At 41.7% G+C, this 13,665-nt stretch overlaps 1 protein-coding gene across 2 annotated transcripts in view; it reads left to right on the top strand.

Moving 5' to 3' along the window:
* Sntb1 (syntrophin beta 1) overlaps positions 1–13,665 on the top strand; it is a 260,074-nt gene that overhangs the window by 210,404 nt on the left and 36,005 nt on the right. The gene's annotated exons all lie outside the window — the stretch shown is intronic.

Below are 13,665 nucleotides of genomic sequence, written 5' to 3'. Positions count from 1 at the left end.
ATGGAGGACTAGTAATGGACAGCTTCAGTAGGGCAGGTCTTATGGGGGACTAGTAATGGACAGCTTCAGTAGGGCAGGTCTTATGGAGGACTAGTGGAAGAACAGTAACCCTGGGATTTGAGTGCTTTAGTCCTTTCACAGGTTTCTTTAAAATGAACTCTTCTTTGTTTTTGTTTGATGGTTTAGTGATAACTGACAAGAGATTCAACTAGGAACAAGTACATTGATAATCCTTTGATACAGCAATAACATTAGCGTATCTAAGATTACTCAAGAGCCATTGAGTCAGACTATGACTTGACAGAAAGCTAACTGATGAGGTAATGGTTTTCTTCCTTCAAAAAACTTTTGTTTTTTCCTTTTTCTTTTCTCCTTTGAAAACCAGACATTAAAGCAGAAAGTGCTTTTCAAAGAGCCTGCTTTATTATTGTTGTTGTTGCTGTTGACATTGTTGTTGTTGTTGTTTAAAGATAGTGACGTCTGTCTTTCAAAAGATTTCATAAAGAGAGGTCAGGAGAATTTCTATTCCTTGCCAGCACCCATTAAAGAGCATGCTTCCTGGGTGTTAAGACCTGGGCTGTAAGTCAAAGATAACTTGTTAACCAAATAGGGAGTACAATTGAAACAAAATTTTGGAGTTAATGAAAGTATAAAATAGCTTTGCCCACTAAACTAAGGGGAGTCTAATTTAATTTTCCATGAACATCACAGGTGATAAGCAGTCTTTCACCCATCTCTGGAAGGTGACCATGGACAGTTCATATCTGGTAAAGGGAAAAGGAAGTTGGGTCCATGGGTGGATGAAGGCTGTCCATGGCAGAGCCTCTGCATCACTTGCTTCTAAGTCCTCACTCAATGCTCTGAAGGAATAATTTACATGTTCATGGAAAGCCCCAGAGAGCTGGGCTGGTATGACTTCCACTGTTCCTCAGCCAGAATCTGCTAAACACAATGGGCAAACACACACATACACAAACACACAGACATACACAAATATACATACATATACAAACACACACATAACTAGTGATATGGGCTTGGAGCAGTAGCTCCCTGGTACAATGTATCATTGTTATGTGTAAAGACTGGGTCCCATATCTAGAATCAAACCAAGAGACTCATCCCTGGCCCTTTTTTGTTTGTTCGTTTTGTTCTTCCTGAATCCTTGACAGATTGAATTGTATCCATTTCCATTCATGAGGGTGACACTTTTTTTTTTCCTAAGTCATCTGATCCATGGGCCAATCTTTTCTAGAAACAGACACATGGAACAGTCTTTTACCAGCTGTACAGAGTCCCTCACCCTAATCAAGTTGATATATAAAACACGACCCTAGAGGTAAGTGTGTATGTGCATGCCTTATACCTCTGAGATTAGTGCTAATCATTTGATAGCCAGCAGTCAATCTGAGCACAATTCTGTCTCACAGATACATTTTCCTTTGTCTCCATGATAGTTAAATTCTCTTAATTCTCTTACTACAGAGATCTTTAAATTCTACATTAAAAAAAAAAGCCTTCAGGTATTGATATCCTACTTTCAACAGTTGATATTTGTCAGTCTTATTTACTCTATCTTCCTTTTTATATTTGGAAGTAGCACAGAGGAAAAGTCTAAAGTAAGTCTCGATTCCCTATCATTCCACTTATTGTTCATCTAACTTGAATTAGTTGCTGACCAAGATAGGTACTATAAAACTTTCTTTCAATGCTGTTATCCCAATTCCTCCAACCTATGATAATATTACTTTACACTTAGGTGGGAAAGGGCACTGTGTAAATGTGATTAAGTTTACCATCCTAAGATATAGAAGGCCATACTGGACTAGCTAGGTTTCCTTTGGTGGAGGACGAGTGTGTCAGAATTGAGAGAAGAAAATATAGTGGCAAAGAACAATAGGAGAAAAGATACAGCATGCTGGCTGAGGAGTCAAGCAATGGGAGAGACTCTGAAAACTGTGAAAGTCAGGGAAATTCTCTAAAAGCTTCAACAGGAGGCCAGCATGCCAACACTTTGGCCCTAGAGCTTTTGACTTCCAGAAGCAGAAAATAGGAAAATATTACAGCAATTTCTAAAGATAGTAAAAGTTCATATACAAGCATCCATTTCCCTGCCTTCTATTGAAATATTGGGAAGTTGAGTAAGGCATAGTGACTCATGCTGGTGATCCCAGCAGTTGGCAGGCCAAGGCAGTAGAATCCAGAGTCCAGTAGTCTTCTTACATCTAGTTGCAGATCATTGTCACACCTTGTGATTCCTTGTCTAAGAGAGTCCATGGTTAACACGGTCTCAGACATACTGCAGAAACCAGTGTTTGTATCCAGTACTTCCTCTGCCATGAACTAGAACTTAATTTCCTGTAGACACTTAGCTATATAGAAAACATTTGCAGTAAGAAACTCCCCACTGTGGTTCCTTAGGCCACTCTATCCATGGGCACTATATTGCTGAACTTGTGAGGTGTGCTCTTTGTAAGTATGCACAAACCATTGAGCCCCACTTAGCTCTCAAAGGATGTGCACACATTGGAGCTGGGGTAAATGCCCAAGTGAAGAGACTGGTGTGCTAAAGTAGCAACACAGCAAATGCAAATCAAATTCAGAATGTTTCTCCTCCTTCAGATAACCAGGCACAATATGAATATTATTTCTTCCATTTTTCAATGAGGAGTAAACATAAGTGACTAATTTTGTCACTCTCCATGTTATAAATAGAGGCAACACTTAAAGCTTGTGAGTCATCTACACCTTGGTCTTGAATTACTTCAATCAGATATGAGGCTTGGAGAATAAAGAGCTTTGATTACCAAAAAAGGAATTTAGGAATTTGGACCCAAGTGCTGTCTGCTCAGAGGGTAACCCCATGTGCCAAAAATTAAGAAAGAAAGGCAGACTGACAAGAAGGCCCCAGGGGAGCATGGTGTGCTGCCTGGTTACAGTGAGCTGGGTCCTGTGTGCTTCAGCCTGCTGGAGACTATCTTTCTGGGTGCCCCAGCTGTCTTCTGCCCACAGTTTTCTTGATATTCCCACGGAATTCCTCATTTTCTTCTTGTGGAAGGCAATTTATGATCTGGAAATAGCACAAGTTTTAACTACAAGAATGCACACCAGTGGCTTTATAACGCTAAGCTTTTAACCTTGGCTGTGAAATGAGTTTTTGGAGGCATGATTTCTTCTGCTGCTAAATGGGGATAATAATAAATGCCTCAAAGCATTGGTAACATAGCACGGTGCTTACATTTGCACGCTAAGGTTGCCAAACATAGAATCGCAGACTGTATGGCTTAACAACAGAAACTTGTCTCTCAGTTTTAGAAGCTAGAAGTCCAAGGTCAAGATACAGACTAGGGGGTTTTCCTTTTAGCGCCATGAGAAAGATTATGTCCTGTGTTTTCTTCAATAGCTGCTAAATCACCCTGAGAATGCTGGTGATCTTTGGCTTGAAGATGTAGCATCCTGTTTCCATCCTATTGTTCACAAAACCTCTTTGCTATGTCTAGGTTCACAATTCCTCTGGGTACATAAAATTTTGGATTAGGTAACCTGGCATGGAGAAGATGGATCGTCAACTTGGTGGGATCTAGAATCACACTGGAAACAAATCTCTGGGGATGTCTGATAGGGAATTTCTAGATTAAGTTAATTAAGCTGGGGAAAGCCACACAAAATGTGAATGGCACAAACCTATGGATTTAGGTCTAGGACTGAATATAAAGAGGAAAAAGAGCTGAGTACAAATTTGCATTGCTGCCTGATTCCTGTCTGAAGACACAATATGGCTGATCAGCTTCTTATACTCCTTGGGCCATGACTTCCTCGATGTGATGGCTGCATCTCCTCTAACTGTATGAGATAAATCACTCCTCACCTACATCAGTTCTTGCCTGGTGTCCTGTCACAGCATAATAACTAACATGGAGTCCAGCCTTGTCCTATAGAAACCTATCCTAACATAATAAAGAACATCCACAAATGCCCTGTTTCCAACAAAGATAACAATCTGAGCATTATCATTTCAGCTTATGGATTTGGGAGAACTGTGCTGATCTTGGTGCAGGCTCTCTTATGTGCACACACACACACACACACACACACATACACTTCTTATTTCCCTTCGATAAACAGAAATATTTTCCTAGCCGGGCATAGTGGCACACATCTTTAATCCCAGCATTTGGGGGGCAGAGGCAGGCAGATTTCTGAGTTCGAGGCCAGCCTGGTCTACAGAGTGAGTTCCAGGACAGCCAGGGCTATACAGAGAAACCTTGTCTCAAAAAAAAAAGAAAGAAAGAAAGAAAGAAAGAAAGAAAGAAAGAAAGAAAGAAAGAAAGAAAGAAAGAGAAAAAGAAAAGTAAAGAAAAAAGAAAAAAGAAAAGAAAAAAAAAGAATTATTTTCCTGCTGTAAACCTTTAAGCCCCCAGCTTTATGTGACTCAATCCAATACATGTACCAAGTTCTCTCCCAAGCTGCTTCTCTCAATTGCCCTTCTAACTTATTACTGTTTTTAGAAGATCCAAAGATTTAACAAATTGCAAACAACCTCAACCTTAGTCCAGTAAGATCGTATAATTCAGACAGGGCATGGTTTTGGAATTTACTTTTGGAATTTCCGGGGAAAAGAATGAGCTGAGTAAATGAGTAAACAAGATTAAAAGGGTGTTCACAGGTTGGGAAGAATAAGCCATTATTAGGTATTAGAAAGAAGGTATCTTCATACAATCCGTAGGTCTTCATATTAAACAGCTCATGTTTAAAGCTATGCAAAGGACGTGGCCACACCCTGCAGGAAGGCCCAGGATGCTTCAAGGTGGTCGACAAACATGGGTTGGAATCTAAACCCTATAGATGCCTCAGGGCTGAAGCTGAGTGATCTGGGATGAAGCTTCCCATGTCAGTCAAGTGGAGATGCAGAAAGCTGGGTCTGGGAGATGAAGAGGATTTGAGGGCCATGAGGTTTCTCTGGAAGGACCAAGCTTCTCCTCCTGAAATCAGTGCAGTCAGATTGAGAGCACACAAATTGCTCAAAGTGTGGATGGCACAATGGATGCACAGTAGAACCCATTTCAGAGCCCTAGTTCATGGCCAGGATTTCTCTGAGAGTCAATATGGTAGATTAGAATAGGATAAAATAACAATCCATCCTTTCTCTTTATTGGTGTTTCCAACCTAGGTCCATATGAAGTGCTTGCTCACAATAAGCATGTCTTAAGACTTCTGACCAGGTCCAACATTTTAACTGGCATTTTCTGGATGAAATTTGTGCTTGAGAACAAGATAATTGAATTGAAAAAAAAAAAAAGCACCTTATGTTATCTTAAGAAAGATTACAAACCTTGTGCTAGGCCACATTCATAGCTCCACTAGGGTATATGCATACCATGGGCCACAGATTCGTCATGTGTCATTTTAGAACTTGACCTAAGAGGTATGTCTTGTTCACCTGCTGTGCATTCTAGGATAGTGGGTCTGCAAAGGGAGGCGATGGCCAGGCTAGGATCAGCTCAGTGTACAGACTCTAGCTTTGCAGTTGCAGAGACTTGATGGTATCCACAGACAGAGCTCCAGACAAGCATAACTATGAATGTCACTAAATCACATTTGAATATAGTTCATATGTTGGATTAATCAGGCTACTGTTACCACTGTTCCTGAGGGAAGTTAATTAGATGACGATGGACAAAGGAGCTTAAAGGAGGGGGATACCCTTCATTCCGATATATAGTACGTGCTCAGCAAGGCTGCCATTCTGTTTTCAGGTGGCTGAGAAAAGCTAGTGGACAACCCTCCTAAACTTACGATAGATAAATCACAGCCTCACCAAGAAGACAGGTCTGAGATACTAATCTGACTTAACCATTTATTCTGAACTCACATATAGCCATGGAGTAAGCCACAAGGGATACAATACCATTTTCTTTTTGCATGAGAGAACAAGTTGGAATCCCATAGAGTATGCTGTGGCAAACAGATGAGGCAAGCTGTGGAGAGGCCAAGTTCTTATGATTGACACACTCCTGTGTAGTGGGTGGCTCAGTGGAAGAAAGCAGACTGCTGAACTCCCCACTGCCTCTCTCTCTCTAATGTGATTCAGTGAACAGAGATTTAAAATCAAGCTGTATGCCTATCTCAATGGATATGTGCTCTGCCCTGAGGTCGGCTCCATTACAAAGTCCCACCAACACAATGTTACCTCTAATAGTCACCAAAGGTCCCTGTTAGAGAGTATTAGCATCTGACCTTCACACACTTGGTAAACACAACAGTTCATAAGAAACCAACTCTGCTTGCAAATATGGAGAGGGAATAAGGAACTCTGAAATGCTTTGGGTTTCAGCCCCTTGATTATGATGGATTCCCAGACTCTGTTATTCCCCAGGAAGTCTGGGAACAGGGTACCATGACTCCCAGGGATTCTAGTGATTTTGTGACCTTGTTTAAACAGTAAACCCAAGTCTCACATCAGTACCCTTCTCTCAACAATCTTGGGAGAAGCTGTGTTTCTCTAAAATGTTTTATTACAAAATTTAATAAATTAAATTAGCAGTGCTTGTTCATGGTTTATTGTAACCTAATGAAGCAAAACTACCTAAAATTCCATTCTCTATGGATAATTCTTCATGTGTGTATATCTTAGGAAAATACAAATTTTATTGTAATGTATTACTGTTTTTTGGAAGCTGCTTTTCCCAAATAACAATATCTAATTGTTTTCCTCCCTCAAGAGATGACTATCCAATGAATTAGTTTATATTTTCTAGTCTCTGTGTAAATTGAATGATGCACCATATATCGTTTAGATGTGGCTTATTTTACATTGCAAAATTGTTTGAATTTATCTGTTATGGAATACATGAATAGTTCATTCTTTGATTTTGTTTTCCCTCTCTTCTCATTATGTAGGCATATAGTATTTATTTACTTATTCGCCTATTGATAGACATTCAGTTCTGGGGACTACAGATATTTAAAATAATGTTACTAAGGCTGTCCCTGTGTATTTCTGTAGCATGCTAGTTGCTTTTCTCATTGTTGGAACAAAAGCTCTGGCAAAAACCACTGAAGGAAGGGGGTACACGTTGGCCCACGATCCCTTGTGGTAGAGACAGCATGGCAACAGGAACTTGATGCAGCTGCTCAATGTTGTCCACAGGCAGGAAGCAAGGAGAGATGCATATTGGTAGTACACTTGGTAACTCTCTTTTATTCAGTTTTGCCTGGTAGCCTAGGGGATGGTAGTGTCTCCATTCCAAATGGGCCTTCCCTCCTTAGTGAAACTTCTCGGAAAATGCTATTGTAGACATGCCCATAGGTATATCTTCTGGATGACTCTAAATCCATGGTCAGGTTACAGTGAAAATTAAGCATCGCATACAGCCGTATATTTTAATTTCTCTTGGATTAATACAAATGCAAGAAATAGCTGAGTCAAAATGATATGTGCATGTTAAACCTTCAAAGAAATCCTTACACCGTGCATTCCAAACAAATATATGAGAATTTTGATGGCACCACATCCTCGTCCATGTTTGGTCTGGACAACGCTGTCTTATACCTTCTTTTTCTAGTTCCTATACCTGTCTGCTATGCCTAATTTGTTACATAGGCATTCATGTGTGTGCATGTGTGCATGTGTGTGTGTGTGTGTGTGTAGCTGTGTATGCATGTATGTGTCTACGTCTATGTGTCTATGTGTGTATGTCATGCATGTATACGTGGAAGCCAGAGATCAGCATCAGATATATTTAGCACCTGAATTTTTTAGACATCTTTCACTGAACCTGAAGCTCACTGGTTTGCAACATTGATTTGGCCAGTGAGGCACAGGAATCCCATCTCTGCCTCCCTTGTACACATATTCCTGATATAAACCATCTCCTGTTTTTTACAGTGTGGGGAATCTGAACTCAGATCCTCAGGTTTGTACAGCAAGTGGTCTAAGTCATCTCCCCATGTCCCTTTCTTCCTCTAAAATTTAAGTTTTCCTTTCTGACTTCCCATTATCCTTTGCCTTTAACTGCCCGAGGTTCCCAATTGCTGGGTCCTCCATGTTGTTTAGCCTGGGCTAGCAGAAGCTGTAGATGTGAGCGGCCTCGCTGAGCACTTTGCCTGTGTTCTATCTGAAACAATGTCCCTGAAGATACTACGGGGGTTAATTACCTGGTGTCTGTGAAGCATTCTGAATCTGATAATGCTGATTATTATTACACTGGTATCGCCTCCTTTGTTCTGAAGAGCTGGCAACCTGAGGGGAAGCAGACTGATCGGGAGTTAGCCAAGATAACCAGCATCTCCAATTTAAAAGTTGTCATCGACTTTTCCAGAACTTTCTCCTTTGCTCTCAGTCCCTGTCCCTACATTTGAGTCTTTGTTTCTAAGCTTCCCAAGTAGGAGAGAAAGTACAGCAAGGAGAGATAGGGGAGTGCAAGAAATAAGGGAAGTCCTCCAGAAGTGTATTTTGTCTGACTTTGGGCAAGGCCATGTCAAGGACACCAATGCCTCCGACCTATAGGAGTGACAAAACCTTTCCTGGATGACTCTCAGAAGATAGCAAAACCTTTGGGTCCAACTGTGATTATTGACAGTGCGCATAGGAAATATCTGCCACGGCTTTCTTCTCTCAGATGTTTAAAGCCTGAAGAGTGTTTCCCTAAAGAGACGCTACCTACTGAGACAAGGTGAACCTCCCTCTTTGCTCAGCTATAGATAATAACCCTACCTCCTTGTTTATATTTAGGTGGTACCCTTGCCTCCATGTTCAACTGTATACAGTAAATACACTGAGCTTCCTGGGTGATGTGGCTTCTCGACCAGAGATCCCAGTCCACCTGATCGCAGCCTTTCTGTATCTCCATGTGTTTGTCTTTTCCTCATTCACTCACCACCCTAGTTAGGTCAGTCCCCAAAGCCATGCGAAGCATGGCACACAACCAAACCCACCCAACACCTGCTCTATGACTCTCACTTCGTCCTCACAAGGTGTGCAGGCAGGGAGGCTATTTCAGCATGTGATAACATCTGAGGACACACTACATGGGAGTTCAGGTCTCTGTTCATACCCCTCACTCCAAAGATCATGAGCCTGTTCTACTAACATCGCTTACATAGAAAGTGGGAAAGGAGTAGTGGGAAGACTGGGTCAGATGAGGGTTTAAAAGGAGACCTAAAACCGAGAGGAATGGTAAAGCAAGAATCTTCGTGGCTTTATGGCAGACAGTTTTAAATTAAAAGAAAAAAAAACTGAATGTGGGGCTGGTGAAATGACCCAGTGGCTAAAGGTGCTTACAGCCAAGATGAAAGATCAAGGTTCAACCCCTGCATCCTACATTGTAGCAGAAGAGAACTACTGATTCCCTCAAGTATTCACACACACACACATACACACACACACACACACATAACACACACACACAAACATACCACACACACACACACACACACACACATGTGCATGAAGGAGAGAGAGATAGAAAAGGAGAGGGAGATGGAGAGGGAGAGGGGGAGGGGGAGAAGAAGAGGGGGAGAGGGGGAGGGGGAGGGGGAAAGGGAGAGGGAGAGGAAGTTTTAAAATGATCAAGCTTTGAAGGCCATTAGCACTAACTCAAACCCACTTTGTCATAGGCCAATGAGGACATCGTCAGGAGAGGCAAGCAGTTCTTGTTCTAGCCCATTCATATCTTGACTCTGCCATCTCTATCCTTACTTAACTGAATAGTCAGTCTAGCCATTTCTTCTCCAATTGCTCCCTACTCTAACAGGCAGAGTGTCTTGCTGAACTTGAAGCATGCCTGGCTAATCTAGCAAGCCAGCTTGCCCTGGAGATTCCTTGGCCATGCCCTCTGAATGCTGGGACTACTGGTGACATCTATGCCTACCCTGCTCCTGTGTGGCCCCTAGAGATTATGTCATATCTGGATGCTTGCATAATAAATGCTTTAGCCACTCTCTGGCACCCAACATCATGGTCTTTACTATGACTTTCTGTCTCTTGCTAAGTTGCTTGTTCTCATGGGCAGCCTGATGCTCTGAAGAGTTTATACAGAATGAAAACAACAGATCTACAGGTGAACATCACTACATGATGGTAGTGGAAAATAGCCCTTCAGGGTTTTCTCACAGTGTATTTTAAGAGATTCACATAGGTAACTTGAATAAACCATAAAGTATAGTCAGCCTCTGGAACGATGCATACCACTAGACACATTGTTGTGTCACTGACCCCGTGGGTACAGAGGTCGGCGTGGCACCAGAAATAATTTACTACCCAAAGTTTTTTGTCAGGGCAGAATGTGGATGTGTAAAACCATGCCCCACCTCTCAGGGTGGGCCTGAGATTAAATCCCTTTCACAGGGAGGAATGTCTGGCAAGAGAAGCTTATTGGTTAAGCCCTGCGGGCCTCTCATTAGCATGGAGAACTGTTTTGGGTCAATGTGACTGTGGCCATGTCCCTTTTCCTATTGTCTTGGTCTAAGATGTTAGGGACATAGCCTTGCCTCCTGTACAGGAGGAAGGGCTTGGGACTTTGCCCCTTCGTCACTGATGGCCATAAATCTCTCTGGGGGTCTGAGGTGACGTGACAGGGGCCTGGCGCGGGGAGCGGGTGAAGCTCCTACTGTCCCTTTGGGGTCTCTGGGGCTTGTAGGCTTTAGCTTGATCTTACCACCGCCCCTCAGCACAAGTATTGAGAAACCCATTGTAAATGATCAGGATAAAAGTCAAATCTGACATATACAGCAGGGAACTGCCTGGTCTGGCCTCAATCAGAGGAGATGCACCTAACCCTCAAGAGACTTGAGACCCTAGGGAGTGGGGAGGGAACATCCTATTGGAGACAGGGAGGAGGGAGAACTGGATGAAGACCTGTTGGAGGGATGACTGGGAGGGGCATAATGACTGGAGTGGAAAAAAAAATCAGATTGAAGATAATAATAAATACATTAATTAAGTTAAAAGAAGAAACTTAATTAAAACAAGCAAACAAAAAATAAGAAACAAATTAACAAAAAAAGCAAAAATAACAACAAAAACAAATCAGAGTGATCCCAGTACTCCTTTTTATTCCTGGAGATAGGGGCATTGAGTATTCTATTTCAGCATAGTTTCTTTTTAAAGAATGGTTGTGCTTCTCCAATCTTGCAGCACCTACAGAAAACACTGCCCCACACAGACTACTTCCTTGTGTGTGGCACTTACTAATCAATCCAGGGGTAAAATTTTCTCTAAGAACTTTCTGAATCAACTTTATGGATAATATCACCCCAAACGGTGAGTGGAATCATGTTCACACACTGGGACTATGCTAGCAGATACGTTTGCCCTATTGTGCTCTTCTACCATGCAGAGGGAAAACTAAGACCTTGCTTAGTGCAGCTTGTTTCAAATAAAAGCATAAACAGTAAACAAAACATATATATATATTTACTGCCCAGGTTCATTCTGAAAACTTCAAATTATTTCTGAAGAATCATGATTTTTCACGTTCATAGTTAAATGACTGATTTCAGTCAACATTAATGGATCAGAGCTGACTTGGTAAGTAAAATAGCCACACTGGGAGGATCATTTCGTAGCTTCTCCAGTCCTAGTTAATGACCTGGAAAGGTAATTTACTAAGTTTAATGTGGAAGCTGGAAATTTTTATTTCGATCTATTTCCCCAAACCACAACTTAATTGCCTTGAGATACATAGCTTATTCACCTTGTAGAGTCTGCTGCTTCTCCTTCTCAATCTATTTTGATCTTTTTTCAAAGATACTGGGATCACTCAAAATAGATCAAAAATAGATTGATGTTCTTGCTCTGTTGTAGAAAAGTGGTACAAAGTCAAGAAGCTAGAGGTAGATACTTTTAGTGTGCATAAAATACTAAAGGGAGGGAAGATAAACTACCAGCCAATCATTCCCATTCTAGTATAAATAGCTTTACAAGCCCTAAGATGAGGATGCTCTTTAGGAAGCAAGTCTTTGTTTAGAATTGCTGGAAGGCGGTGGTATATTCAATGTTAAAAAAGAGCTCTGCTGGGGCAGGGAGCTGGGGAAAAGTAGAGGGGAAACATTACTTTGTTGGTATAAAAGGTATTTATCTTTGATTCGTCTTATAATTTCCCCCAAGGAAAAACATCATCTTCGTTTTATCCATTCTAAGTCTAAAGGACACATTTTCAACATTATTTTTAAAAATTAGCGGATGCACTACGTCTCTATCACCTGCCAGCTGCTAAGCACATCATACTCGCTGCCTCCCTTAGTCGCCTGAGTAGCATCGGGCGGGCGACAGGGGCTGCTCAGCGTGTACCTCCCTGGTGCTTGCTCTGTGCTGCATTAAGCCTTCTGCAGATGTTAACTCTTCACACCACCCTCTGCTCGGAGGCTGGGTTGCCATTTTATACATGCAGAAACTAAAATACACAGGAGTCAGATGATTGACAGCTAGCAAGCTGTGGAACAGGACTGGTGCTCTGGCTTCCTAACTACGGGGTCCACATTGCTCACCTTTGGGGGTTACATGTGTTTGTCAGCATGGGCAGGGAAGCAGCAGGAGTCAAGACCACTCATGAATACCACAACTGTCCTCAGGTTACACAGAGAACTTAGAAAAGTCAACCTGAGCACTGAGCTGTACGTTTTCTCAACTTTGGACACTTGTGACTACACATCGGCCGTGGTGCTGGTGGGAAAAGAGGGCACATGGATGTGCCTCCCCCCTGTGCAGATTTCTCTGTGGTACTCAGTATGATACTGAAGCCAGGCATGATAGTGTAAGCCTGTCAACTCAGCCTGTTAGAGGCTGGGGCTGGAGGAGCCACTCTATGTGAGATTCTGCCTCAGGAGAAAAAAATAGCAGTATATAGAAATAAAAATGTATTTCAATTAATAAGTAAAAATTTATTTTAATATATATAGTAATGGTTCTATTACATATATATGGTAATGATTTTAGATAGATAGATAGATAGATATACATACAGTATATGTAAATGATAAATGATTAGAATGAAAGGAATAAGCAGACAAGGTGGTTTAGCAAGTTAAGGTACTTGCCTCTAAGACTGACAGCATAAATTTGGTCTCTAGAACCAACATGGTAGAAGGAGAGAACTGGCTCCGGCAAATTGTCCTCCAACCTCAACATGTATGCTAAAGAACACATGTGTAAAATAAATACATATACATCATACATACATTCGTACATACATAGGAGGAGGAATGAGCTGTAATATGAATTTGGCTTATGGTTAGGTTTACTTGTATTAATAGACCTTGAGGGATGGCTTATGCACAAGTTGTCTGGACTGAGGAGCTAACTCTGTCAAAGAGAATCTTTGACCCAACCTGGAGCAGTGCTTTCTTAATCCTTAAGGAGCATACCCATCACCTGCACATTCCAATAAACACACATTTGGATGGGCCTGAGATTCTGCATTCCCAACAAGCTTAATCTGCGTCCCTGTGCTCCAAAGAGCACTTTTATGGACAGAAGAACATTTAAGGAGTTCAGGGGACTCAACACTGGGGCAAAAAAGAATAGTTCGGAGGAGCTAGAGAAAGTACCCAAGGAGCTAAAGGGATCTGCAACCCTATAGGTGGAACAACATTATGAACTAACCAGTACCCCAGAGCTCGTGTCTCTAGCTGCATATGTATCAAAAGATGGCCTAGTCGGCCATC

The sequence above is a fragment of the Mus caroli genome, chromosome 15 (genome assembly GCF_900094665.2).
Source record: "Mus caroli chromosome 15, CAROLI_EIJ_v1.1, whole genome shotgun sequence".
NCBI classification, from domain to species: Eukaryota; Metazoa; Chordata; class Mammalia; order Rodentia; family Muridae; genus Mus; species Mus caroli.
This window is presented reverse-complemented; position numbering and strand designations above follow the sequence as displayed.